This window comes from Salvelinus fontinalis, chromosome 16 (genome assembly GCF_029448725.1).
Source record: "Salvelinus fontinalis isolate EN_2023a chromosome 16, ASM2944872v1, whole genome shotgun sequence".
Classification (NCBI taxonomy): domain Eukaryota; kingdom Metazoa; phylum Chordata; class Actinopteri; order Salmoniformes; family Salmonidae; genus Salvelinus; species Salvelinus fontinalis.
Genome location: NC_074680.1, coordinates 29,954,904 through 29,980,194, shown reverse-complemented (window position 1 = coordinate 29,980,194; position 25,291 = coordinate 29,954,904). Strand labels below are relative to the sequence as shown.

Sequence of the window (25,291 nt, the reverse complement as noted above, 5' to 3'; positions counted from 1 at the left end):
TCTTTCATTAGCTGTATTGGACTTTAATGTGTGAAAGTTAAATATTTAAAAAATATTTTTTTTTTGAATTTCGCGGCTCTGCCTTTTCAGTGGGGGTGGGGGGGGTGTGCCGCTAGCGGCACCCCGAGGCTAGACAGGTTAACTGCCTTGTTCCGGGGCAGAACGACAGATTTTTACCTTGTCAGCTCGGGGGATTCGTTTTTGCAACTTTCCGGTTACTAGACCAACGCCCTAACCACCTGCCTTACATTGCACTCCACGAGGATCCTGCTTGGCAGGCTGACTAGCTGTTATGTGAGGGCAGCAAGAAGCCAAGGTAAGTTGCTAGCTAGCATTAAACTTATAAAAAACAATCAATCTTCACATAATGACTAGTTAACTACACATGGTTGATGATATTACTAGTTTATCTAGCGTGTCCTGCGTTGCATATAATCGATGCGGTGCCTGTTAATTTCTCATCGAATCACAGCCTACTTCGCCAAACGGGTGATGATTTAGCACTGTCCTTGCACCTAACCATAAACATCAATGCCTTTCTTTAAAATCAATACACAAGTATATATTTCTAAACCTGCATATTTAGTTAATATTGCCTGCTAACATGAATTCTTATAATTAGGGAAATTGTGTAATTTCTCTTGCGCTTCCTGTGCAAGCAGTCAGGGTATATGCAGCAGTTTGTGCCGCCTGGCTCGTTGCGAACTGTGTGAAGTCCATTTATTCCTAACAAAGACCGTAATTAATTTGCCAGAATTCTACATAATAAATATGACATATCATTGAAGGTTGTGCAATGTAACAGCAATATTTAGACTTAGGGATGCCACCCGTTAGATAAAATAAGGAACGGTTCCCTATTTCACTGAAAGAATAAACGTTTTGTTTTCGAAATTATAGTTTCCGGATTCGACCATATTAATGACCAAAGGCTTGTATTTCTGTGTGTTATTATGTTATAATTAAGTCTATGATTTGATATAGCAGTCTGACTGAGCAATGGTAGGCAGCAGCAGGCTCGTAAACATTCATTCAAACAGCACTTTCGTGCGTTTGCCAGCAGCTCTTCACAATGCTTCAAGCATTGAGCTGTTTATGACTTCAAGCCTATCTACTCCTGAGATTAGGCTGGTGTAACCGATGTGAAATGCTAGCTAGTTAGCGGGGTGCGCGCTAATAGCGTTTCAATCGGTGACGTCACTCACTCTGAGACTTGGAGTATTCTTATTTCTATCTCTGTTGCTCAGATTGCCATTCAGATTAATGACACACAATACTCCCCATCGTCATTCTGAATAGTCACACATGTCACAATCGCTCACTGTCGTAATCGTGGAGATCTATTCTCTCCATCATATTACAGCTGGGACGACAAACCAAAAGTTATCAACACAGACCATACCGACCACTTATCACAGGCATTTTACTGGTATCATTCATTTCGATAAGAAGCCTATACTAGAGAAATATAAGTTTGAAATCAAATAAGTTTGCTAATATGGGTGATTGATAATGGGACAATTGATGGCTACAACAATCAAACTACTAGTAATAGTTTAAAGGGTTATCGCATCAATTCATGCGATTTATAGCGGTATGGATTTTTTCTGTATCGCCCAGCCAGCTCTACTCTTTACTATCAGTTATGTCCCTGGAACAGCTAATGACCCAACCAACCAACCAACCAACACCATGGAGAAGATAAAACAACAAAGCCCATTTACTTACATCTCACCATCATCATGACCACAGAGAAGATCTTCTCTCTGTCCGTGGTGGGGGCGATGTTGCCGAACCCGACGGTGGTCAGACTGGTCATGGTGAAGTACAGAGAGGTGATGTACAGAGAGTTTTTCCCTGGGCCGCCCTCCCATTGGCCTGAGCCACTGGCATTGTAGCAGTACGGCGAGCCGAGGTTGATGGCTAAGTGATAGAGCCAGCTGTCCGTCCTGATGGTGTTGGTGACCTCGTGGATGACCTCATAGTGTCCAATGCTGTACCAGATGCAGGCCATCCAGTGTGCCACCAGGCCAAACAAACACATCAGTAAGACCAGTACAGCTGCTCCATACTCCAAGTAGTGTTCCAGTTTATGGGTGACCCGGCCTAGATGCAGCAGGCGCACCACCTTCAAATAACTGAACAGTCTGCTAATACCCTGCAAGAGACACAGAAAGGGAACAGGGTGAAGGGTTAGTTCAGGTCAGGGTCATTGGGCAAAACTACATGATATGTGTTGAAGTGTAGCCCTAACCGCCCTCAAATTAGCATGATGTAATCAACCCAACTGGACCTGGGGTACAAAAACATGGATACATTTCCATCTCAGTAAATGTAATCTAAGGCTAAACAACATTGTCCTATGAGTGGAGCTGAATAGGATTAAAGTAGTCATAATTGCAGCTTTCCCACTAGTTCATTAACAGAATATAATGCCTCAAAAAAACTCAATACAGATGTAATTTAGCCTTCATATCTCACTTCACACAAAATTGATGCCTCTGAATCAAACAGCTCGTCTTGCATTCAAAGTTTTATCTCTTCTGATAGAGCACATGTTCTCCAAAGTGCTTGTGTACTGTCTCTGTAATAATACAATTTTCCCAGAGATAGTGAAATGTTTACAAACATGCATCTCCATACGCTGCTTTTATCAGATGAAGTATTGCAGCAACATGAAAGTACATTAAAGAAGAAGAAGTCAGTGGAGGAGCTGTACTGTAGATGTGGACAGCTCTAAGTAACATGCCACCATCCCCATCATCGCCTCCCCTCCTCATCTCTGCTCTCATCCCCTCTTCTCTCACAAAATCAAAGGCCTCCCCTGAGAACCCAGCTCAGCTCATGATCAATGCCCTTCATTTAACTATCAATGCGAGAGAGGCCATCCTTGTTCAAGTACTGCACATCTAGATTTGAATATACTGTACAAGAGGGGTTTAATAAATGCATTCTACAGAAGATAATGGTATAGGAAACCTACAAAATAATAGCAAGAACCCCCACTGCAGTTTTAGAAAATGCTGTCATAATGCTGTGCTGATAAACATTTACAATACATGTTTAACAATTTTTAACATGTTTAACAATGTTTTTTAACCTTTATTTAACTAGGCAAGTCAGTTAACAACAAATTCTTATTTTACAATGATGGCCTACCCCGGCCAAACCGCCCCCTAACCCAGAAAAGGCTGGGCCAATTGTGCACCGCCCTATGATACAGCCCGGGATCGAACCAGGGTTGGTAGTGACACCTTTAGCACTGAGATGCAGTGCCTTAGACCGCTGCGCCACTCTGGTGCCTACATCATTGCTCCTGAGACATTGGCTATCGGGATGTAGTACGCTGTTTACCAGGCATCATGCTTCTTATATCATTATACCTGAGCGCAAAATTAGCCTAATGCTAACCCAAACCCCCAAAGCCAGCCTTAGCGCTAAGCTAATGCTAACCCAAACCTCACAGATAGCCTTAGTGCTAGGCTAATGCTAACCCCAAACTGATCAGGCCCACACTGGGAAACCCTAGAGAGGCAGACAAACCTAAACGAATATACAGCAGGAGACTATTCACCTATTGTATCCTGAACAGACATCAATACAAGACATAATTCACCCCTTCACACCAGCTACAGCAGGGAACCTCCCATTCTAGCCACCTGGGCACCTCAGCCATTAGTACAGCAAAAATACACTGAGTGTACTAAACATTAAGAACACCTGCTCTTTCCACGACATAGACTGACCATGTGAAAGCTATGATCCCTTATTGATGTCACTTGTTAAATCCACATCAATCAGTGAAGATGAAGGAGAGGAGACAGGTTAAAGAAGGATTTTTAAGCCTTGAGACCACTGAGACATCAAATCAAATCAAATGTTATTTGACATGTGCCGAACATAACAGGTGTAGACCTTACAGTGAAATGCTTACTTACAACCCCTTAACAAACAATGCAGTTAAGAAAAATAAGTGTTCAGTAAAAAATTGATAAAATAAATAAATAAATAATAATCATAATTAAAGAGCAGCAGTAAAACTATGTAGTTAATGGCGCCGGAGGATATGGCTGCCGTTTTACGGTCCCCTAAACAATTGTGCTATTGTGTTCGTTTTTTGCGTTATTTGTAACTTATTTTATACCGTTTCTGCCACCGTCTTATGACCGAAAAGAGCTTCTAGATATATCAGCACAGCGATTACTCACCTCGTACTGGAAGAAGATTTTTTCTTTAACGAGTCAGACGCAAAGGATTTACTCCAGACACCCAACAAGGCCCTCGTCCCTGTCATTCACAGAAGAATGGAGACGGAGATATCGGGGACGTATGTCTGGGTGCATTGTAAGGATCTGACGGAGAGTGGGTAATCTACCTTTACCATTGTTCCTATTAGCCAACGTACAATCATTGGATAACAAAATAGACTAAATACGAGCACGTATATCCTACCAACGGGACATTAAAAACTGTAATATCTTATGTTTCACTGAGTCGTGACTGAACGACGACATGAATAATATACAGCTGGCGGGTTTTACGCTTTTTCGGCAGAATAGAACATCCGCCTCTGGTAAGACAAGGGGTGTTGGTCTATGTATATTTGTAAACAACAGCTGGTTCACGAAATCTAAGGAAGTCTCAAGGTTTTGCTCACCTGAGGTAGAGTACCTCATGATAAGCTGTAGACCACACCATTTACCAAGAGAGTTTATCTATATTCTTCGTCGCTGTCTTTACTACCACAAACCGATGCTGGTACTAAGACTGCACTCAATGAGCTGTATACGGCCATAAGCAAACAGGAAAACGCTCATCCAGAGGTGGCGCACCAAGTGGACTTTAATGCAGGGAAACTTAAATCCGTTTTACCAAATTTCTACCAGCATGATAAATGTTCAAAGAGAGGGGGGAAAAAAACTCTAGACCACCTTTACTCCACACACAGAGATGCATACAAATCTCTCCCTCGCCCTCCATTTATCTTCCAGATTCCTGCTTACAACCAAAAACTAAAGCAGGAAGCACCAGCGACTCGGTCAATAAAAAAGTGGTGAGATGAAGCACATGCTAAGCTACAGGACTGTTTTGCTAGCACAGATTGGAATATGTTCCGGGATTCTTCCGATGGCATTGAGGAGTGCACCACATCAGTCACTGGCTTCATCAAAAAGTGCCTCGATGACGTCGTCCCCACAGTGACTGTACGTACCCCAACCAGAAGCCATGGATTACAGGCAACATCCGCACTGAGCTAAAGGGTAGAGCTGCCGCTTTCAAAGAGCGGGACTCTAACCTGGAAGCTTATAAGAAATCCTGCCATGCCCTCCGACAAACCATCAAACAGGCAAAGCGTCAATACTGAACTAAGATTGAATCGTACTACACCGGCTCCGATGTTCGTCGGATGTGGCAGGGCTTGCAAACTATTACAGACTACAAAGGGAAGCACAGCCGCGAGCTGCCCAGTGACACGAGCCTACCAGACGAGCTAAATTACTTCTATGCTCGCTTCGAGGCAAGTAACACTGAAACATGGATGAGAGCATCAGCCGTTCCGGACGACTGTGTGATCACGCTCTCCGTAGCCAACGTCAGTAAGACCATTAAACAGGTCAACATTCACAAGGCCGCAGGGCCAGACGGATTACAAGGACGTGTACTCCGAGCATGCTCTGACCAACTGACAAGTGTCTTCACTGACATTTTCAACCTCTCCCTGACTGAGTCTGTAATACCAACATGTTTCAAGCAGACCACCATAGTCCCTGTTCCCAAGAACACTAAGGTAACCTGCCTAAATGACTAATGACCCGTAGCGCTCACATCTATAGCCATGAAGTGCTTTGAAAGGCTGGTCATGGCTCACATCAACACCATTATTCCAGAAACCCTAGACCCACTCCAATTTGCATACCGCACCAACAGATCCACAGATGATGCAATTTCCATTGCACTCCACACTGCCCTTTCCCACCTGGACAAAAACAACACCTATGTGAGAATGTTGTTCATTGACTACAGCTCAGCGTTCAACACCATAGTGCCCTCAAAGCTCATCACTAACCTCCATCTGCAACTGGATCCTGTACTTCCTTTAAGGATAGGTAACAGCACATCCGCCACGCTGATCCTCAACACGGGGGCCTCTCAGGGGTGCGTGCTAAGTCCCATCCTGTACTCCCTGTTCACTCATGACTGCATGGCCAGGCACGACTCCAACACCATTAATAAGTTTGCCGATGAGACAGCCTATAGGGAGGTCAGAAACCTGGTCGTGTGGTGCCAGGATAACAACCTCTCCCTCAACGTGATCAAGACAAAGGAGATGATTATGGACTACAGGAAAAGGAGGACCGAGCACGCCTCCATTCTCATCGACAGGGCTGTAGTGGAGCAGGTAGAGAGCTTCAAGTTCCTTGCTGTCCACATAACAAACAAACTATCATGGTCCAAACACACCAAGACAGTCGTGAAGAGGGCATGACAAAGCCTATTCCCCCTCAAGACTCTGAAAAGATTTGGCATGGGTCCTCAGATTCTCAAAAAGGAATGACATGGATTGTGTATGTGTTTGTGCCATTCAGAGGGACGAGACAAAATATTTTAGTGCCTTTGAACTGTGTATGGTAGTAGGTGCCATGTGCACCGGTTTGTGTCAAGAACTGCAGCGCTGCTGGATTTTTCATGCTCAACAGTTTCCCGTGTGTATCAAGAATGGTCCACCACCCAAAGGACATCCAGTCAACTTGACACAACTGTGGGAAGCATTGGAGTCAACATGGGCCAGCATCCCTGTGGAATGCTTTCGACACCTTGTAAGTCCATGGGGGGGTATATGACCTATGCTCAAGAAATGATGGTATGGAGTGCCTATCATTGGAGTCTATAAAAGCAGTGACACTTTCCATAGGTTTTTCATCTTAAAATCCAATTATACTCGATCAGATGGAAAATCACATTCTTTATGATTGGGTTGAAGGAGCATTGATCATTGCTTCTCTGGGAGAACTAAACATTCTCAAGAGCTCATCGGCCTAAGTGGTTTTAAAAGAAGCCCACATTTTTGAAGTTCAGAGCACAACTAACAAGCAATTGGTAGAAGTACAACTGACTGTGTTGTACATCCCGCCAGAAGTACCCTTAGATTATGTCCTTAAAAACATTATCTCAAAGATCCCCCCCCCCACCCCAACCCTTTCCCTGAGCAAGCCTACCGCACCTCATCCACATTCATAAAGGTGATGATGTCGTAGGGCATGTAGGACAGCAGGTCGAAGACAAACCAGATCTTCATGTAGTACCTCCTGATCAGCTTGGGGTGTGAGATTACCGCCCTACCAGGCCCCATGAAGGTGGTGTGGAAGTCAAGCACGATGTCCACCAGGAATATGACATCCACCACACTGTCCAGCACCAGCCACACAATGTTGTTCGGCTTGGTCATGAAGGACACATTATAGGGCACCATGATTGCCGTGTAGAAGGTAAGGACGAGGATGACCCAGTCCCAGGTGGTCTTGAAGGTGCAGTAGAGGATAATGTGGGAGGGACTCTTAGGAGCCTCCTGTTTGTACTGGGGAAGGATGACGGAGCTTAGCTGGAGAACCTGAGAACACACACACAGAGGGATGGAGAGAGAGAGAGAAAGTGATTGACCATTACAGTGGCCTATGATAGAAACAGTAGATCAATTAAGAATTAAAAGTCTCTCCAACACACAAATGCTGCGAACACATGTTAAGAATCTAGCAAAATGTACCGTTTTTTTGGCAACCATGCGTTTTTTCAGGTGGAGTTTGGGGCGGAGTGAGGAGTACTGAAAAGGTGGGACTTTCAGATTACAGATTTTAGGCCATAAGTGTACAGCAGATCGGTGATTGTCCTCACTTTGATTATGCTGTAACAACATACCGTAGCACCATGTCCAGGATCTCTATTAACTGAAATTAGCAGATTAGGGCTTTCAGGAGGAATGGAAAATCAACTGGAGACATTTCAAAATACTGGTAGACTTGGGCATTTTGGTCATGGACAGCGCTATTCGCAAACACTATCAACAGTAGTACAGTACACTTGTGGGAAGAAAAGTGTTTGAAAATATTGTTTCAAAATGCCTCCAGCTGTCCATCACTACTGTAAATAAAATTGTTTACATTCTTTTTTGTAACGACAATGTCACAAATAATTTGTATCTACCTTCCCAATTACTTTTAGAGTTTGGGATTTACAAATGTGCGCTTTTCATGTCATTTTTCGTTAGGGAAAATCTGGTCTGTGGTAAAATGATTGCTTTTATATAATTATAATGCTGGGTTAATAATAATATTAACAATAATAATAATAAAGGCTTTATCCAAATGTTTAATGTGCGTGTGGGCGACAGAGAGAAACAAAATGGTGCACCTTGGGACCCAAAAGCATAATTAGTGGTCTAACTTTGTTTGAGGTCATGCGGCGGACAGTCAAAACATTTCTTTATTAAAGACTATCTAAAAAAATGTTGGTACTTATTTATTTTGATCCAAAGTCATGAATGAGTGAGTCACTCAGCTTTATGTAGGTGCCAAGGCTTTATGACTGCGCCATCAACTTCATTATTTAGCAGACATCACTTGCTGTTTATATTTAGTCAACACATACACTACCGTTCAAAAGCTTGTGGTCACTTAGAAATGTCCTTGTTTTTGAAAGAAAAAGCTAATTATTTGTCCATTTAAAATAACATAAAAATTATCAGAAATACAGTGTAGACATTGTTAATGTTGTAAATGACTATTGTAGCTGGAAATGGCTGATTTTTAATGGAATACCTGTCACGCCCAGATCTGTTTCACCTGTCTTGTGATTGTCTCCACCCCTCTCCAGGTGTCGCCCATCTTCCCCCTTATCCCCTGTGTATTTTGTTCTCTCCCTTCACAGAACAGCGCAAACTGTCTCTTACCAGAATAGAAAGAGGAGTGTGAGGCCCCGGTGCACAACTGAGCAAGATGACAAGTACATTAGAGTGTCTAGTTTGAGAAACAGACTAGTAAGTCCTCAACTGGCAGCTTCATTAAATAGTACCCGCAAAACACCAGTCTCAACATCAACAGTGAAGAGCCGACTCAGGGATGCTGGCCTTCTAGGCAGAGTTGCAAAGAAAAAGCCATATCTCAGACTGGCCAATAGAAATAAAAGATTAAGATGGGCAAAAGAACACAGACACTGGATAGAAGAACTCTGCCTAGAAGGCCAGCCTCCCAGAGTCGCCTCTTCACTGTTGACGTTGAGACTGGTGAAGGGTAAAAGGTGTTGTCGTTCCTTTTCCCCCTAAGGAGACTGAAAAGATTTGGCATGGGTCATCAGATCCTGTCTTGGTGTGTTTGGACCATGAGGGTCCATACATGGTGGGAGGAAACTTTCTGATTCGTATGTTTACACCAATCCAATGTAGGAAGAAGTTAGCTACCTAGACATTTTCCCCCCTGTTAGCTAGTGACAGCTAGTTATAATGACAAAAGATGATGTAAATACTGGCAAGATACTGGACTGACCGTTCTAACAACGGAAATACATTTCCACAAAGGCTGAGGAGGCGGATTCAGGTGGCGGCATTCCAGGGTACAGTAGATACCGGTGTGAACAACAGACACAGCTCAGATATAAAATTGTTTTTCTCAAAGTTCAGGAATGCTATTGCGTCCACTTATATCAGTACATTTGTAACAACCTACACATTATGGCTATTAGATCAATTAAGCCTCACATACCAACTTGACAAAATTTTACCTCCACACAAAAAAATGATCTGCTTCTCGTTGTATTTTCGTGCAGACAGAGGGGTGGAGTCAAGCCTCTCACTTTGCCTCTTCCTATTCTATAATGATTCACAAGCTAGGCCTATTTGAAACATCCCCATCTCATGGCTGCATTTATTCACCAGCTCAGTAGCTTGAATACCCTCCAAAAAGCTTAAAAACCCCATTGAACGCCCCATTCAATTTTTGCCCAAAGTTTATAAAAACATTTGTAAATCATTTACATAATTCATGATGGTTTTTAATAGTTTTAGTGTAGTTTTTGTTTTTCAAACAGGTTTGTTAATTATTTTATTTCAGTTGACAGAATTGCTTTTTATATGATTAGTTTTCATTTTAGTTTATTTTTTAGTTTACTATAATAACCTTGGTGTGTACAGATTTATTTATGACGCAGCATTTACCTCTGCCAGACAGGATTGCTTGGGTTGGCTGACCTCATGGCTGCTCATAGGAGTGAGCTCCTGTGGTGTCGTGTGGTGACTGGTGTTGCGGTTATTATGTGTCAGCGCACGGGTCAGCCGTCCAAACTTGGTACATCCTGCAGACATCAAAAACATTGTCACATTTAGCACAGCTTGGTCATATGGAAAGGGTGCATAAATAATATACGCTTCAAAACCACTTGGAGATAACTAAAAGTGTACGCTGTTAATCACACATTTATAAATGACTTAATGAATAATCTGTTGTAAGAGCAGCAGCTATGGATTCAAAGCTACAGCATCCGTAGTGTTCCTACAATTTGTAAGCAAACCGCTGGAGGCAGGGCTTTCTCCTATAGAACAACATTTTTATGGAATGGTCTGCCTGACCATGTAAGAGACGCAGACTAGGTTTTGACCTTTAAGTCTTTACTGAAAACTCCTCTCTTCAGTAGGTCCTATGATTGAGAGTATTCTGGCCCAGGGTTGCGAAGCTGAATGGCAAGGGACTGGAGTGACGAACCACCCTTTCTGTCTCTGCCTGGCTGGCTCCCCTCTCTCCACTGGGAATCTCTAGCACTCTCACATGCCATCCCTAGAAAGGGTGCATCACGTAGTGCCAGGCTTTTTTCGCTATACTCGACTTGAGCTGGTTGAGTCACTGATGTGATCTTCCTGTTGATATCCCTCTAGTGGTGTCGGGCTGGGCTTTGGCAAAGTGGGTGGTGTTATATCCTGCGTGTTTGGCCCTGTCCGGGGGTATCGTCGGACGGGGCCAAAGTGTCCCGCGACCATCCCTGTCTCAGTCTCCAGTATCTATGCTGCATTAGTCGAAGTGTCAGGGGGCTAGGGGCAGTCTGTCCTATCCAATGTAATTCTCCCGTCTTATCTGGTGTCCTGTGTGCTCCCTCAAATTCCTCTCCCTCCCTCCGAGAACCTGAACCCAAGACCATGCCTCAGGACTACCTGGCCTGACGACTCCTGACTGTCCCCGTCCCCAGTCCACCTGGTCGTGCTGCTAATCCAGTTTCAACTGTTCTGCCTGCGGCCATGGAACCCTGACCTGTTCACCGGATGTGCTGTTTTCGACTCTCTACCGCACCTGCTGTCTTGACCTCTGAATGCTCGGCTATGAAAAGCCAACTGAAATAAATTGCTGAGGTACTGATCTGTTGCACCCTCTACAACCACTGTGATTATTATTTGACCCTGCCCGTCATCTATCAACGTTTGAAGAACGATTTGGGCTTAATGGCCATGTACTTTTATAATCTCCACCCGGCACAGCCAGAAAAGGACTCAACGCCCCTCAGAGCCTGGTTTCTCTCTATATTTCTTCCAAGTGAGTTTTTCCTAGCCACTCTGCATCTACATCTGCATTGGTCTTTGGGGTTTATGGTCTTTGGGGTTTATGGCTGGGTTTCTGGATAAGCACTTTGTGACATCTGCTGATGTAAATTTAAATTTGATTGACAAGGTATGCATAGCACAGGTCCAGGTCCTCTGTGGCTCAGTTGGCAGAGCATGGCACTTGCAACGCCAGGATAGTGGGGTAGTTTCCCAGAACCACCTGTATGTAAAATGTATGCACAAAAGATTGTAAGTTGCTTTGGAGAAAAGCATCTGCTAAATGACATATATATTATATAAATACATATGGAACTGCAGTCCCACACTCATTCAAATCTAACTTTATTTGCCACATGCCCCAAATACAACAAGTGTAGAATTTACCGTGAAATACTTACTTACAAGCCCTTAACCAAAAGTGCAGTTCAAGAAGAGTTAATAAAATATTTACAAAGTAGACTAAAATAAAAAGTGACACAATAAGAATAACAATAACGAGACTATATACAGGGGGCACCGGTACTGAGTCAGTGTGCGGGGGTACAGGTTAGTTGAGGTAATTTGTACATGTGGGTAGAGTTATTAAAGTGACTATGCATAGAAAATAAACAGTGAGTAGCAGCAGTGTACAAAAGGGGGGATCAATGTAAATTGTCCAGTGGTGATTTTATTAATTGTTCAGCAGTCTTATGGCTTGGGGGTAGAAGCTGTTGAGTAGCCTTTTGGTTCTAGACTTGGCGCTCCGGTACCACTTGCCGTGAGGTAGCAGAGAGGACGGTCTATAACTGTTGGGTGACTGGAGACATTTTACGGGCTTTCCTCTGACACTGCCTATTATATAGGTCCTGGATGGCAGAAAGCTTGGCACAAGTGATGTACTGGGCCGTTCGCACTACCCTCTGTAGCGCGTTATGGTAAGATGCCGAGCAGTTGCCATACCAGGCGGTGATGCAACCGGTCAGGATACTCTCGATGTTTCAGCTGTAGAAACTTTTGAGGATCTGGTGGCCCATGCCAAATCTTTTCAGTCTCCTGAGGGGGAAAAGGTTTTGTCGTGCCCTCTTCACGACTGTCTTGGTATGTTTGGACAATGATAGTTTGTTGGTGATGTGGACACCAAGGAACTTGAAACGCTCGACCCGCTCCACTACAGCCCCATCGATGTTAACTTTTTAGGGATAGGGGGCAGCATTTTCACTTTGGATGAATAGCGTGCCCAAATTGAACTGCCTCCTACTCTGTCCCAGATGCTAATATATGTATAGTTGTCACGACTTTCTAAAGTAGAACCCAGAAGCAGACCAGGACAAGGAGAGTAGGACGAAGGTGAGTATTTATTTACAAGTGTAACCGTAAATGTAGAAAGATCCAGGTGGTGGAGCGGGCAGCGGAGGTGAGTTGATGGGAGTGAATAGGCAGATCCAAGGGAGTAATAGAAGCCACCGACGACCAGGCAGGGATGGGGTGAGTGTTCCGGGTGAATGACTGTAGACAGAACAAACGGAGGTAAGTTCAAGGCAAGCAAGACGTACAAAACAACAAAACAAACTATCAAACTGGAGGCTGATACGCTGGCATAACATACTGTTCATGGCTAACGATCCGGCAGGGAATGGATGTCAGGTCAGAGCTTATGAAGTGGAGGGGTGATGATCAGGACCAGGTGTGCAGATAGCTGATGGGATACAGGTGCGGGTAATCAGAGATCTCACAACTAGCTACGTCGTCCGGCAACCAGACAGGGTGCGTTCCAGGACACCGGAAAAACACTCCAGGACAGAACACAGGCAAAAACAGACTCAGGAAGCGGGATTCGTGACAATAGTATTATTACTATTGGATAGAAAACACTCTGAAGTTTCTAAAACTGTTTGAATTATGTATGTGAGTATAAGAGAATTCATATGGCAGGCAAACTTCCAAACAGGAAGTGGAAATTCTGAGGCTGGTCGATATTCAACTCATCGCCTGTTCAAATCCCAGTAAGATATGGATCTGTTTTCACTTCCTACGCCTTCCACTAGATGTCAACAGTCTGTAGAACGTTGAATGACGCTTATACTGTGATGTGAGGCCGGATGAGAGGGGAATGAGTCAGTGGTCTGGCAGATTGCCCGTTCCTGGTCACGCGCATTCCACATGATATCACCTTGCGTTCCATTACTTCTACAGACACGGAGGAATTCTCCGGTTGGAATATATACAGTGGGGCAAAAAAGTATTTAGTCAGCCACCAATTGTGCAAGTTCTCCCACTTAAAAAGATGAAAGAGGCCTGTAATTTTCATCATAGGTACACTTCAACTATGACAGACAAAATTAGAAAAAAAAATCCAGAAAATCACATTGTAGGATTTTTAATGAATTTATTTGCAAATGATGGTGGAAAATAAGTATTTGGTCAATAACAAAAGTTTATCTCAATACTTTGTTATATACCCTTTGTTGGCAATGACAGAGGTCAAACGTTTTCTGTAAGTCTTCACAAGGTTTTCACACACTGTTGCTGGGATTTTGGCCCATTCCTCCATGCAGATCTCCTCTAGAGCAGTGATGTTTTGGGGCTGTTGCTGGGCAACACGGACTTTCAACTCCCTCCAAAGATTTTCTATGGGGTTGAGATCTGGAGACTGGCTAGGCCACTCCAGGACCTTGAAATGCTTCTTACGAAGCCACTCCTTCGTTGCCCGGGAGGTGTGTTTGGGATCATTGTCATGCTGAAAGACCTAGCCACGTTTCATCTTCAATGCCCTTGCTGATGGAAGGAGGTTTTCACTCAAAATCTCACGATACATGGCCCCATTCATTCTTTCCTTTACACGGATCAGTCGTCCTGGTCCCTTGGCAGAAAAACAGCCCCAAAGCATGATGTTTCCACCCCGATACTTCACAGTAGGTATGGTTTTCTTTGGATGCAACTCAGCATTCTTTGTCCTCCAAACACGACGAGTTGAGTTTTTACCAAAAAGTTATATTTTGGTTTCATCTGACATTCTCCCAATCTTCTTCTGGATCATCCAAATGCTCTCTAGCAAACTTCAGACGGGCCTGGACATGTACTGGCTTAAGCAGGGGGACACGTCTGGCACCGCAGGATTTGAGTCCCTGGCGGCGTAGTGTTGTTACTGATGGTAGGCTTTGTTACTTTGGTCCCAGCTCTCTGCAGGTCATTCACTAGGTCCCCCCGTGTGGTTCTGGGATTTTTGCTCAACGTTCTTGTGATCATTTTGACCCCACGGGGTGAGATCTTGCATGGAGCCCCAGATCGAGGGAGATTATCAGTGGTCTTGTATGTCTTCCATTTCCTAATAATTGCTCCCACAGTTGATTTCTTCAAACCAAGCTGCTTACCTATTGCTGATTCAGTCTTCCCAGCCTGGTGCAGGTCTACAATTTTGTTTCTGGTGTCCTTTGACAGCTCTTTGGTCTTGGCCATAGTGGAGTTTGGAGTGTGACTGTTTGAGGTTGTGGACAGGTGTCTTTTATACTGATAACAAGTTCAAACAGGTTCCATTAATACAGGTAACGAGTGGAGGACAGAGGAGCCTCTTAAAGAAGAAGTTACAGGTCTGTGAGAGCCAAAATTACAGGCCTCTTTCATCTTTTTAAGGGGTAGAACTTGCACAATTGGTGGCTGACTAAATACTTTTTTGCCCCACTGTATGATATTATGTTATTGGATATATATGATAACAACATCCTAAAGATTGATTCTCTACTTAGTTTGACCAGTGTATTCGACCTGTAAAATAACTTTTTGAAGTTTTCGTCCGAGTTCGCCTGGACCTGCGCGAGTGTTTGGATATGTTTTACTAAACGTGCTAGCAAAAGTAGCTACTTGGACATAAATACCGGACATTATCGAACAAAACAACAATTTATTGTGGAACTAGGATTCATGGGAGTGCATTCTGATGAAGATCAAAGGTAAGGGAATATTTATGATGTAATTTCGTATTTCTGTTGCCTCCAACATGGCGGAGAAATGTTGTTATATCTGAGCACCGTCTCAGATTATTGCATGGTGTGCTTTTTCCGTAAAGTTTTTTTTAAATCTGACACAGCGGTTGCATTAACTTCTTATGGCTGCAGGGGCAGTATTGAGTAACTTGGATAAAGGTGCCCATTTCAAACGGCCTCGTACTCAATTCTTGCTCGTACAATATGCATATTATTATTACTATCGGATAGAAAACACTCTCTAGTTTCTAAAACCGTTTGAATTATATCTGTGAGTAAAACAGAACTCATTTTGCAGCAAACTTCCTGACAGGAAGTGGAAAATCTGAAATCGATGCTCTGTTCTAGGGCCTGCCTATAAATGTGCTTGATATTTATTAGTATACATGCACTTCATACGCCTTCCACTAGATGTCAACAGGCAGTGAGAGAAGAAATGGAGTGTATAACATGATCTGAGGTCGAATAAAAGCTCTTGGCATGACGTGATTTCCTGTTTTCTGGAACGCGCGAGAAGTGACCTGGTATTGCCTTCTGTAAAGCTGTCGTTATAGACGACTAATATCTCCGGCTTTGATTTTATTTGATACATGTGACAATATCATCGTAAAGTATGTTTTTTCAATATAGTTTTATTAGATTATTGAAATTTTTTCGGGACGTTAGGCGTGTTGCTTTGTCTGCGTATGTTCAGGAAGGAGAGCTTCGCACCACTTTGCTAGCTTTCCGTGCTAATTGACTGGAGAAGAGGACATTCTAAATCCAAACAACGATTGTTCTGGACAAAGGACCCCTTGTACAACATTCTGATGGAAGATCATCAAAAGTAGGACCCATTTTATGATGCTATTTCATATATCTGTGGAACATGTTTACTAGTAGTTTGCGCCCAGATTTTGGGCACGCTCTCGCCATAACGTAACTGCATGTCGTAATGAAGTTATTTTTAGAATTCTAACACGGCGATTGCATTAGGAAACTAGTGTATCTATCATTTCCTATACAACATGTATTTTTTAGTAATGTTTATGAACAGTTATTTGGTCAGAATATGTGAGTGTCATAAAAATATCCGGACGTTGTGGGAAAAAGATGCTACGTTAGCACAATGTATAACCACTGATTTCAGCTCTAAATATGCACATTTTCGATCAAAAAATAAGTGTATGTATAACCTGATGTTATAGGACTGTCATCTGATGAAGCTTATCAAGTTTAGTCATAAATGATATATCTTTTGCTGGTTTGTTACGATCGCTAACTTTTGCTGCTGGTAAATGGCTTGTGTTTCTGGCTATTGTGGTAAGCTAATATAATGCTATATTGTGTTTTCGCTGTAAAACACTTAAGAAATCGGAAATATTGGCTGGAATCACAAGATGCCTGTCTTTCATTTGCTGTACACCATGTATTTTTCAGAAATGTTTTATGATGAGTATTTAGATATTTGACGTTGGTGTCTGTAATTACTCTTATCTTCCATGTGCTGTATTGGACTTGTTAATGTGTGAAAGTTAAATATTTCTAAAAAATATATTTTGAATTTCGCGCCGTGCACTTGAAGTGGCTGTTGTCATATTGTGGCCGGCCTCGGGCTTGCAGCCAGAAGAAGTTAATAAATATGTTTTGTTATTCCTTATCTCCACGTTGTCTCCCTTTTGTTACGGGCTTTGAGCCGGTACGTGACAGGGTATTGCAGGATTTCTTATAAGCGTCCGGACTAGTCTCCTGCTCCTTGAAAGCGGCAGCTCTAGCCTTTAGCTCGATGCGGATGTTGCCTGTAATCCATGGCTTCTGGTTGGGGTACGTACAGTCACTGTGGGGACGACGTCGTTGATGCACTTATTGATGAAGCCGATGACTGAGGTGGTGTACTCCTTAATGCCATTGGATGAATCCCGGAACATATTCCAGTCTGTGCTAGCAAAACAGTCCTGTAGTGTAGCATCCGCGTCATTTGACCACGTCCGTATTGAGCGAGTCACTGGTACTTCCTGCTTTAGTTTTTGCTTGTAAGCAGGAATCAGGAGGATAGAATTATGGTCATTTTTGCCAATTGGAGGGCGGGGGAGAGCTTTGTATGAATCTCTGTGTGTGGAGTAAAGGTGGTTTAGGATTTTTTTTCCCTCTGGTTGCACGTGACATGCTGGTAAAAAATTGGTCCAATTGATTTAAGTTTGCCTGCATTAAAGTCCCCGGCCACTAGGAGCGCCGCTTCTGGGTGAGCATTTTCCTCTTTGCTTATGGCCATATAGAGTTGGTTGAGAGCGGTCTTAGTGCCAGCTTCGTTCTGTGGTGGTAAATAGACGGCTACGAATAATATAGATAAACTCTCTTGGTAGATAGTGTGGTCTACAGCTTATCATAAGGTACTCTACCTCAGGCGAGCAATGCCTCGAGACTTCTTTAATTAGACATCGCGCACCAGCTGTTATTGACAAATAGACACACACCCCCACCCCTCGTCTTACCAGAGGTAGCGTCTCTGTTCGGCTGGTGCATGGAAAATCCCGCTAGCTCTATATTGTCCGTATCGTTGTTCAGCCACGTCTCGGTGAAACATAAGATGTTACAGATTCACAGAAGGCTGTCCAATCTGCGGCCCCTTCTCCTGCGTCTCTTCTTCACGCAAAAGGCGGGGATCTGGGCCTGTTCAAGTGAAAGCAGGATATCCTTCTTGTCGGACTCGTTAAAGGAAAAAGTAATCCACCTATCGTGTCAGATTTTGAAAATATGCTTTGCAGCGAAAGCAATCCAAGCTTTTGTGAGTGTATCAATCAATGCTACAACAGCTAGCCCCAAATTAGCATGGCCACGAAAGTCAGAAAAGCAATCAAATGAATCGCTTACCGTTGATAATCTTTGGATGTTTGCACTCACGAGACTCCCAGTTACACAACAAATGTTCTTTTTGTTCGATAAATATTACTTTTATAGCAAAAAAACACAATTTGGGTTGCGTGTTATGTTCAGAAAACCAAAGGCTCGTTCCGTTCGACGAAAGTTCCAAAAAGTATCCGTAATGGTCGTAGAAACATGTCAAATGTTTTTTATAATCAATCTTCAGGTTGTTTTTAACAAACATAATCGATAATATTTCAACCGGACCGTAACCTATTCAATAAAAGAGAGAAAGGAAATGGAGAGCTTCCCCTCTCGCGCGCAGGAACTAATCAGAGGACACCTGACTAGTTTTGAAAAATCTCGCTCATTTTTCAAAATAAAAGCCTGAAACTATGTTTAAAGCCTGGTCACAGCCTGAGGAAGCCATTGGAAAAGTAATCTGGTTGATACCCCTTTAAATGGAAGAAAGACGGGCCAGGAAACAGATTTAAAATTTAAATAATCGCTTCCGGGTTAGATTCCCTCAGGTTTTCGCCTGCAGAATCAGTTTTGTTATACTCAAAGACAATATTTTGACAGTTTTGGAAACTTTGGAGTGTTTTCTATCCTAATCCGTAAATTATATGCATATTCTACGATCTGGACCTGAGAATTAGTCCGTTTACCTTGGGAACGTTATTTAACAAAAAATTAAAAAAAATATGACCACTAGCGTCAAGAGGTGTGAACGCTACGTGTAACACATCCGGTGTCAGGATAAATAAAAAGCAAGGTCTGCTAACTTTCTTTAATTATGTTTATTTACCGCAAACAATGAATGGCAAATGCAATTTTCGTATATACGGGTTCGCTGTATCACCGCGCAGGGTAAACAGGGAACTGGCAGGAAGTACGTAAACAGCTGTTCTTATACCGTGATGACGTAGTTCCAACGCGTCTGTTGGCCTATCACAGTAGAGGCTGGGCGCGGTTTAGACTTGCCCGGCCTTTGCTGGCCCTCGGACTTGTCCAAGCCCTTTGGCGCTTTCCTTTGTCCACATCTGGTTGCTGGGTAGATTAGCTCAGTCTTGTGTCTGTCGATTCTACATTGAAACAGTTCCTAAGATGGTATTGTCCAGTAATCTAACCTCCTGGTTGGCCTAGAGAGATGCACCCCTCCCCTCTCCAGACTGACCACAGCTTTTATGGCCTGTGTTGGTCAGTCCTTACACACCTATCTGTATTGTTTGTGTGTGTGTGTAACAAAACAATATTCATCTTCAAACAATATGCTAACAGGCTAAACATAAATCCTAACAGAGGTTAATAGACGCTGTGGGTACGACATCGCCGATGCACTTGCTAATAAACCAGCTCACCGAATCAGCGTATTTATCAATGTTATTGTTCGCCGCAATGCGGAACATATCCCAGTCCACGTGATCGAAGCAATCTTGAAGCGTGGAACCCGATTGGTCGGACCAGCGTTGAACAGACTTTATGTACAAAAGAAGTTAAAAAAGAAGTTACACAAAACCCTAAAAATCTAACAAAATAGCTAAATTGGTTAGGTAGAATGTAAAACGCCAGCCATGTTCTTTGGCACCATCTTAATTCACTGCCTGATCAAACCATAATAGTGTGATACTGTCCAGGATTAAATACAATTGCTTGGAGGGTAAAAGTACAAGACAAAACAGTCACAGTCACGATCAGTCAATCCCTTTCAGGTGCCATTGGTCCTATTTTAAACCTCTTCCCTCACAGTCTTTAAATAAACATGGTATGCTTAAGAAAGTTAGAACCAAAAATTGCTACAGCCCCTGGTTTAGCACTGAACTGTGAGCTGAGGCTCTGGCTGGGTCACTCAAGGACATTCAGAGACTTGTCCCAAAGCCACTCCTGCGCAGTCTTGGCTGTGTGCTTAGTGTTGTTGTCCTGTTGGAAGGTGAATGTTAGCCCCAGTCGGAGGTCCTGAGCATTCTGGAAGCAGGTTTTCATCAAGGATCTCTCTGTACTTTGCTCCATTCATCTTTCCCTAGATCCTCCTAGTCCCTGCCACTGAAAAACATCCCCATAGGATGATGTTGCCACCACCATGCTTCATCGTAGGGATGGTGCCAGGTTACCTCCATCTGTGATGCTTGGCAATCAGGCCAAAGAGTTCAATCTTGGTTTCATTATACCAGAGAATTTTGTTTCTCATGGTCAGAGTCCTTTAGGTGCCTTTTGGCAACCTCCAAGCGGGCTGTCATGTGCCTTTTACTGAGGAGTGGCTTCCATCTGGCCACTCTACCATAAAGGCCTGATTGGTGGAGTGCTGCAGAGATGGTTGTCCTTCTGGAAGCTTCTCCCATTTCCACCGAGGAGCTCTGGAGCTCTGTCAGAGTGACCATCAGGTTCTTGGTTACCTCCCTGACCAAGGCCCTTCTCCCCTGATTACTATAGGAAGAGTCCTGGTGGGTCCAAACTTCTTCCATTTAAGAATGATGGAGGCCACTGTGTTCTTGGGGACCTTCAATCCTGCAGAAATGTTTTGGTACCCTTCCTCATGTCTGTGCCTCGACACAATCCTATCTCGGAGCTCTACGGACAATTCCTTCAACTTATTTATTTGTTTTTTGCTTTGACATGCACTGTCAACTGTGGGACCTTATATAGACAGGTGTGTTCCTTTCCAAATCATGTCCAATCAATTGAATTTACCACAGGTGGACTCCAATCAAGTTGTGGAAACATCTCAAGGATGATCAATGGAAACAGGATGCACCTGAGCTCAGTTTCGAGTCTCATAGCAAAGGATCTGAATTTTGATGTAAATAAGGTATCTGTTTTATTTTTTCATACATTTGCAAAAATTTATAAAAACCTGTCAGCTTTGTCATTATTGGGTATTGTGTGTAAATTGATGGATAAAAAAAAAATGTTAGAATAAGGCTGTAACATAAAAAAAGGGAAAGGGTCTGAATACTTTCTGAATACACTGGCCATTCCCAAAGCCTGCACCTTCTATGTCGCGTTCATTCCAGTTTTCCGTCACCAACACAGGGAACGAGTTGCAAAAGACCCTTAAACTTGACAATATTATCCCACCACACTCCTTAAAAAGCATAAACTGTGCTGCTATCTGATCAATTTACCTGGTGACTATTAAGTATGTTGTGTTGACTTGGACTTTTCTGCTCTAACCCACTGTGAATATTTGTTATTGTTGTATATTAGATGAATTTGTACCTTTAAATGGTATTGTGTGTTCTCCTGTTCACTGTTGCAACCTCTTGGCTACGTTGTTATTTTAAATTAAAATTGGTTCTCAATTGACTTATTTGGTTTTTAACTTATTTGGTTAAAAACAAGTTATTTAAATTTTATTTAACTAGGCAAGTCAGTTAAGAACAAATTCTTATTTACAATGACGGCATACCCCGGCCAAAACCTCACCCGAACGATGCTGGGTCAATTGTGCGCTGCCCTATGGGACTCACCATCACGTCCGGTTAAGATACAGCCTGGAAACGAACCAGGGTCTGTAGTGACGCCTCTAGCACTGAGATGCAGTGCCTTAGACAGGTGCGCCACTCGGGAGCCCCAAAATTAAGGTGAAATAAATACCAGAGAGAGAAATAGGGCTTTCAAATAGCCCTCAGCTCCAGGGTCTCTAACCTCAGATCCTCTTTCACTTTGTCTCTAAGGGAGATTAATTCAGCTATTTTCCCCAAAGTACAGCAAGGTGAAAGGAGACCGGTGGCAGAGACCCATACAGGCAACATTGGCAGCCTCCTCGCAATAAAGCTCACCAGTTTGTAGTCCTAAAAAACAGAAATTAGTTACCTCTGGTTCGTTCGGCTATTCCTATGGGCCTATATTCTTATATTGCTCTCTATGGCACTGCAACAGATACAATTGACTTCTCCCAGATGAAAAGACGGTTAGGAGTTGTGTAACTCATTGTGTCACCAGGGCAGAGCAACACCACACTGACCATGTAAAGAGCCCCCAATCTGTACTTTAACAGCACAAAAGAGCCTTGTAAAACAGGCTAATGCACATTCTACTAGCTTTAGAGAACACAAAGAGAAAACGACCTGACCAGAACAAGAACACCATGACAACCAAATACAATGCGACGACTCTACAAATAGTAAGAACCAAGTCAAAGCATTACCCCCGAAAAAAAACTGTATGATAATCAAATACTTTCTACTCAAATACAGTAATAATGGAAAATTTGGAATTCAAAGAGTGGAGGACCAAAGGGAAAACACACCCACTCAAGGGAGTCAATGCACCCCAAAATTCTGTGGAGCATAACTTATGTGAGGATTGCTGTGGGGTGGTCTGTAGGGGGGCTATGCCCTTCGTTTGGAAGTTGAAGAATTTTGAATTTTTCAAACACATGAAATAGCTTTTCATGCAATCCAGAGCCATCATCTTTATGCTTAAATCTATGTAAAAAAAAAATATGTTTCTGCATATCTAAGCATACCTCATCAGCTGTCTGTATTCTCCTGACTGCTGGTTGCTACTCTACCTTGATTGATAGCCTAAAAAGGCTTCTTGGTAGCTAGTTATGCGGTTGGGAAATTGGGAACCTATCTGGGCTAGCAAAAGCCAAATTCGTATTACATAGAAACAACAACAAATTTTACAAAAAATGTATATATCCACATAACCCGTCAAAAGTTTGGACACACTCATTCAAGGGTTTTTCTTTATTTTTACTATGTTCTACATTGTACAATTATAGTGAAGACATGAAAACTATGAAATAACCAATATGGAATTATGCACTAACAAAAAAAATGGTTAAACAAATCAAAAGGCATTTTATATTTGAGATTCTTCAAAGTAGCCACCCTTTGCCTTGATGACAGCTTTGCACACTCTTGGACTTCTCTCAACCAACTTCACCTGGAATGCTTTTCCAATAGTCTTGAAGGAGTTCCCACATATGCAGAGCACTTGTTGGTGGCTTTTTCTTCACTCTGCCGTCCAACTCATCCCAAACCATCTCAATTGGGTTGAGGTCGGGTGATTCGGGTGGCGCAGTGGTCTAGGGCACTGCATCGCAGTGCTAGCTGCCCCACCAGAGTCTCTGGGTTCACGCCCAGGCTCTGTCGCAGCCGGCCGCAACCGGGAGGTCCGTGGGGCGACGCACAATTGGCATTGCGTCGTCCGGGTTAGGGAGGGTTTGGCCGGTAGGGATATCCTTGTCTCAGTATGTAAATGTAATAAAATGTATGCACTCTACTGTAAGTCGCTCTGGATAAGAGCGTCTGCTAAATGACTAAAATGTAAAATGTAAATGTAAATTGTGGAGGCCAGGTATATCATTTAAACTAGAGGTCGATCCATTAATCGGAATGGCCGATTAATTAGGGCTGATTTCAAGTTTTCATAACAATCGGAAATCGGTAATTTTGGACGCCTATTTTGCATATATATATATATATATATTATTTTTTTTACACCTTTATTTAACTAGGCAAGTCAGTTAAGAACACATTCTTATTTTCAATGACGGCCTAGGAACGGTGGGTTAACTGCCTTGTTCAGGGGCAGAACAACAGATTTTTACCTTGTCAGCTCAAGGATTCAATCTTGCAACCTTACGGTTAACTAGTCCAACGCTCTAACCACCTGCCTCACGAGGAGCCCGCATGTTACGCGAATGCAGTAAGAAGCCAAGGTAGGTTGCTAGCTAGCATTAAACTTATCTTATAAAAAACAATCAATCAATCATTATCACTAGTTATAACTACACATGGTTGATGATATTACTAGTTTATCTAGCGTGTCCTGCGTTGCATGTAATCGATGCAGTGCACATTTGCGAAAAAGGACTGTCGTTGCTCCAACATGTACCTAACCATAAACATCAACGCATTTCTTAAAATCAATATAGTATATATATATTTTTAAATCTGCATATTTAGCTAAAAGAAATACAGGTTATCGGGCAATATTAACCAGGTGAAATTGTGTCACTTCTCTTGCATTCATTGCACGCAGAGTCAGAGTATATGCAACAGTTTGGGCCGCCTGACTCATTGCGAACTAATTTGCCAGAATTTTACGTAATTATGACATAACATTGAAGGTTGTGCAATGTAACAGGAATATTTAGACTTATGGATGCCAGCCGTTAGATAAAATACGGAACAGTTCCGTATTTCACTGAAAGAATAAACGTTTTGTTTTCGAGATGATAGTTTCTGGATTCGACCATATTAATGACCTAAGGCTCGTATTTCTGTGTGTTATTATGTTATAATTAAGTCTATGATTTGATAGAGCAGTCTGACTGAGCGATGGTGGGCACTGAGCGATGTGAAATGCCTAGCTAGTTAGTGGGGTGAGCGCTAATAGCGTAGTTGTTCCCCTTGCTCTGCATGGGTAACGCTGCTTCGAGGGTGGCTGTTGTCGATGTGGTCCTGGTTCGAGCCCAGGTAGCGGCGAGGAGAGGGATGGAAGCTATACTGTTAGACTGGCAATACTAAAGTGCCTATAAGAACATCCAATATTCAAAGGTATATGAAATACAAATCGTATAGAGAGAAATAGTCCTATAATTCCTATAATAACTACAACCTAAAACTTCTTACCTGGGAATATTGAAGACTCATGTTAAAAGGAACCACCAGCTTTCATATGTTCTCATGTTCTGAGCAAGGAACTTAACCTGTTGGGGATGGGGGCGCTGTTTAGACTATTTATGCTAATGTGGCTAATTTTTTAAACGGCTTCCCACAAAATCCTTGATCGTACAATATGCATATTATTATTATTATTGGATAGAAAACAGTCTATAGTTTCTATAGGAGTTGAAATTTTGTCTCTAAGTGGAACAGAGCCCATTCTACAGCAATTTCCCTGACATGGAGTCAGATTTGAGAAACGTTGGCCACTTTTCTGAAGTCATTTAAACGGGCAC

The 25,291-nt window shown here is 42.7% G+C and overlaps 1 pseudogene; it reads right to left on the bottom strand.

The window, feature by feature from the left end:
- Positions 1-25,291, bottom strand: part of LOC129813360 (potassium voltage-gated channel subfamily H member 5-like) — a 74,976-nt pseudogene that overhangs the window by 29,696 nt on the left and 19,989 nt on the right.